At 41.4% G+C, this 5,175-nt stretch overlaps 1 long non-coding RNA gene across 1 annotated transcript; it reads right to left on the reverse strand.

The window, feature by feature from the left end:
- Positions 1-1,765: 1,765 nt before the first annotated feature.
- On the reverse strand, positions 1,766-4,137 carry LOC110595681. Its single transcript, XR_002481984.1, has 3 exons — positions 4,127-4,137; positions 3,990-3,994; positions 1,766-1,867 (listed from the first exon to the last, which is right to left on the reverse strand). It is a non-coding gene; the product is annotated as an uncharacterized LOC110595681 (long non-coding RNA).
- Between the last annotated feature and the right edge of the window lie 1,038 nt (positions 4,138-5,175).

The following is a 5,175-nucleotide window of genomic DNA, read 5'->3' on the forward strand; positions in this document are numbered from 1 at the left end:
CTCCACACAGCCGAAAGCCTGGTGAGGGCAAGGAGAGGGTCTTGTTTACCACAAGACACTCCGCTCTGACAGACATGCTGCAGACGGCTGGAGGAACGCATGGATCTGCGCTAGTGCGCTCCTCTATCTGTACATCTAAGAAACTTCCACTTTCTCGGCTTGGCAACACTCATCATCCTGTTTGCTACTCATTTAAGATTCGATATAATCCAGACTTAGCTCGCTCCTCAGTCTGAATTAATAAAATTGTATTATTTAGGCACATTTCGTTATGGTTAAATGATTTTCTAATTTAAATATCCTGTCTTGAAAGACAGTAAGAAATTTACAGAGCAAGCCGGGTGTGGTGACTCAAGCCTATAATCCCAGCACTTTGGGAGGCTGAGGAGAATGGACTGCCTACGCTTGCAGGTTTGAGACCCGCCCGGGCAACTTGGCGAGACCTCATCTCTACAATAAATCAAAAATTTGCTGGGCGTGGTACCGCACGACTGTAGTTCCAGCTACTGGAAGGCTGAGGTGGAAGGATTGCCGGAGCCCAGCAGGTCGAGGCTGGGATGGCCGAGAGTGTGCCACTGCACTCCAGTCTGGGCGTCAAAGTGAGACTCTGACTCAAAAAAAAAGAAAGAAAGAAATTTACAGAGAGCATACTCAGCACACATGGGAATTTCCACAAGGAAACTTATCCCATGTTTCTGTAAGCCTGATATCGTGATGTCTAATTCCCAGTAAGTGAGAGTTTCAGGAGGATTCATGATTGCATATCACAGTTCATTAATCCTAAAATACACATTTCTTCACATTTGACATCTCTGAAATCAGGATGCATCTTATCGCTGATGGTCTCAAACTTTACAATTGGCAGCATTTTTCCTTCGGTGGTATAAAAATGATGTTTCTTACAACTGATGGTGTCTTAGGCTAAACGAAATAGTTATTAAAATATTTAAAATTAGCAGGCTTGGTGGCTCAGCCTGTAATCCCTCACTTGGGGAGGCTGAGGTGAGTGGATTGCCTGAGTCCGCGGGTTCGAGACCTGCCTGGGCAACTTGGCGAGACCTCATCTCTACAATAAATTAAAAAATCAGCCGGGCGTGGTAGCGCGCGCCTGTAGTTCCAGCTACATGGATGGCTGAGGCGGAAGGATTGCCAGAGCCCAGCAGGTCGAGGCTGCAAGTGGCCACTGCACTCCAGTCTGGGCAACAGAGTGAGACTCCAATGCAAAAAATAATAATAATAATTATATATATATATATGTATTTAAAATTTTTCTGTAATCATACTTTCTAACTGATCTAAATCACGATACAATTATAATTCAAAGAATTCTAGAGTGAAAACTAAGTGAACTTAAGATTTACATTTTTCCCATTGTAGAAAACTTAGACAAATCTAACTTCAAGAAAACAGATAATGGGGGGAAACAAAGTTTTTAAAAAGTTCAGGAAAAAGTCTAGATTAGAAGCAGAAATAAGAGAAGTGATCAAAAAAAGACTTGAAGATGTTCACTCAGTTGTAGCCTCCAAGAAAGTAGAAGCATGAAACAGCTCTAGGGCTTTTTTTCGAAAAAGACACAAATATTAAGAACACAGCGACAGGTCCTGAGATAGCAAACTGTTAGGAAGAAAAATACTATTGCATTGTTTCTCTCTCCTTAAGGAAGAATCATTGTCATCCTTTAAACAAAACTATGGTATAGGTAGATGAAATAATGTTAATTAATATAAAACTGTAAACATTCTTAATAAATTAAAAGCCAACCTACCAGCACTGTCTTCCTTCTGGCTCAATCTGTTTCACCTTCAGGGAATCCTAGGACGGGGGCTCCCTTTAGATCCCCCATTTTTCATGCCAATCTTCTACCTCCCTGTGGCAACAATATTTTCTAATTAAAATAGTCCTTTTGTGCCACAGGGAGGATTTTTGATGATACAACAAGTACAAAAGTTATCACAGCTCATCGGAAAATCAAGTTAGTCCTGAGAGTCCCCAAGAAAGAAATTTAGCTCCTTATCTTATTTTTCAAGAAAGAAATCTGGCTTTGTTTTTTTAACTGCATTTTAAAAACCTAAACCTTCATTAATTAAAAAAAAAAGCACTGCTTTCTTGTTGACTTATATAAAAAATTCTTACCATTCATTTATCTTTCCAACTAATTGTTAAACACAATTTTTTTTAATCCAGAAGGTTTATTTAAGTTTTCCTGATAATTAGCTAATACGACTAACTTTTTATATTTTGATACTTAGTTTAGAAGCAAGTTTGATACCTAGTTTAGATCCCATGCCAGCAGGGATCAAAAGACGAAGGAAGCTACCAGACTGCTCAGCAACCAATGTTATTAGTAAAGACTTATCAGTCTGCTTGCATTATATAATATTAATTATGCTTCAAATTTATACTTATGAAAAAAGACTAAAAGGAAATGTAAAAAAACCAACAGCAGTCATTGTCTATCTGTTGGTAAGATTATGAGTGATGATTTTCAATTTGTTTATTCACTGCCATACTTCTCAATTTTTTCATTAGCCAGTATTGCTTTGGTTGTAAGAAAAAAGTCAAATTTAGGTATAAGTCAGAATGATGAAAACCAACTGCGATTTTAAGATGAAGTTAATCAAAGTATGACAACATTATGGCTTTGATATAATATTTTGGATGACCATATTTATTCATGTCTTTCTATCTACCTTTTTATATTTTAAATAACCTTAAGGTATCCAATATTTAGCATGTTAACAAAAAAGGAGACATCTAAGATTGTACATAGATGGGTCCTGGGATATGATGACAACATTAACTCAAAACCTAATTTGTTTCCATTTGTATCTCCCACCTCGCTCCATGATCAACATTATAATCAACAAAGGAAAAAAAGTGTGGCCTGAGTCTTCAAAATGCTTATATACTCACTGGGAAAACAACAGGTGTCTCTAAAGCTGAGGAAGAATATGAAATCTGATAAAGAGCTTCAGCAGAGTGATAATGGAGATGCCAGAGCACAATAAATTAAGGAAAGAATGACAAGGAAAAAGAATACAAGAAAATGTAGCACAAATAATAAACAAAAATAATATAGCCAAGTGCCTCGATCTAGATGGCATAACAGACGATCAAGAAAGAGAACTATTTGATGCAGGACACAACAGCTCTACAAAGTTTCATGTGGGTGAGCCTTAAAGAATGAATAATACCAGCACACGCTAGAGACAGAGGAAAGTGTCTTTGAGCAAAAGCTCAAAAGCATAAGCAGCACAGTCCACACAAAGGACAGTAAGGAAAACAGCTAGGAGGTCACACTGTTTCAGCAGATAAGAAGGTTAGATTATGAAGGATCTACTTCTGAGAATTCTACAGTCACTGAATTCAGCAGGGGAGTGGCCTTGAAATCTGATAATGCAGATGCCAGAGAACAGTAAGTTAAGGAGGACAGGATGAGGAAAAAGCACAAACTGAAGTCATGAAGAAAGTGAGAAAGGAAGGAAAAAAATACAACAGAGGCATAAAGAAAGTTAAGCAAACGTCTTGCTTCAGTGTACAGAAGCTGCATCCATATCTGAAGAGACAATGGAGGGCACTGATGAAGCTAAGGGGAACTACCCCACATCACAAGCACTTTTTTTTTTTTTGAGTTGGAGTCTCACTCTGTCACCCAGACTGGAGTGCAGTGGTCACTCCCGGTCACCGCAGCCTCGACCTGCTGGGTTCCGGCCATCCTTCCACCTCAGCCTTCCAAGTAGCTGGAACTACAGGCGCGCGCTACCACACCCGGCTCATTTTGATTTTATTGTAGAGATGAAGTCTCGCCAAGTTGCCCAGGCGGGTCTCGAACCTGCGGGCTCAGGCAATCCACTCACCTCAGCCTCCCAAAGGCACGGGATACAGGCTGAGCCACCGAGCCCAGCTCTCTCTGATCTTTCTTTGCTAGGCTTTGGCTGTACTAGACATCTGCCATTTGCTCCTCCAGATTTATTCTCCAACCTTCTCACCTGTTCTGTCCCTGGAGCCTGGCTGCATCAACAAAGCTCCCGTGGCTTCAGACTGGGTTAGGTCACAGAGTATCTTGGCAGGGGATTTGAGGGAACAGGCACTGCCCTCCAGTAGGCCGTGTCTATTGATGGAAGACTCCAGATTCTCCCCAGGGACACTCCCTTCAGGACTCTCTTGTGGATTCTCGCAGCCCTTGCCTCCCCGTGGCCCTTGAGCCAGAGGACAGAAACGGTTCTGCTGCTGCCAGCTCTGGGCACTGCCCAGTCTCTCTCCCTACTTGCTCATCTGTTTGTAACGAGCTGTTTATTAAAACCGTCCTTAAATTATCCTAATCTGAGCATGCCATCTCTTTTATGACGGGACCTTGACTGCACATATGCGCATCTTTCTTTTTTTCTTTCTTTCTTTCTTTCGCATTGGAGTCTCACTCCATCATCCAGGCTGGAGTGCAGTGGCATGCTCACGGCCACCCCAGCCTCGACCCGCTGGGCTCCAGTGATCCTTCCGCCTCAGCCTTCCAAGGAGCTGGAACTACAGGCGTGCCCTATCACACCCGGCTAATCTTTTGATTTTACTGTAGAGACGAGATCTCGCCCAGGTGCCCAGGCTGTTCTTAAACCCGTGGGCTCAGGCAATCCCCTCACCTTGGCCCCCCAAAGTTCTGGGATTACAGGCTTGGGCCACCGCGCCCAGCATCTGTGCATCTTTAAACAGCTAAACATTCTTCCTTAGATGTCTGGCTTTGACTATTACCAAACTTATCTCCTTCCTCAAATCCCTTTATGACATTGATCACTATCACTCAGGGTCAAAACATAGAGTAATATTTTACCTAACTACGCCTCTCCCCTTTATCTGTCATGCGAGGTCCTGTTTGTTCTTACAGAGTAATGTGGCTTCTATAAGGCCTGCTCCTGTTGCCACTGCTTTGTTTTAGTATTTCTCAAGTCATCCTTCAATTCATACTATAATAGCTAAACTCTCCTAAACAATTCTGCTAATTTCTCCTACAATTCATCTTATATTCAACTGGATTACTTCTACACTAATTTCTACTTAAAACCTTCCAAGTTTTTCTGCTTCCTCATATGTCTAATTACTAACTCTTGAGATTCAATTCACAATATAGTCATAACTCTTTTGCTTAGTTTGGTTTGAGTCGAAGTCTCACTCTGTTGTTGCCCA

The sequence above is a fragment of the Carlito syrichta genome, unplaced genomic scaffold, assembly GCF_000164805.1.
Source record: "Carlito syrichta isolate Samal-C Ts95f unplaced genomic scaffold, Tarsius_syrichta-2.0.1 Scaffold303379, whole genome shotgun sequence".
NCBI lineage: Eukaryota > Metazoa > Chordata > Mammalia > Primates > Tarsiidae > Carlito > Carlito syrichta.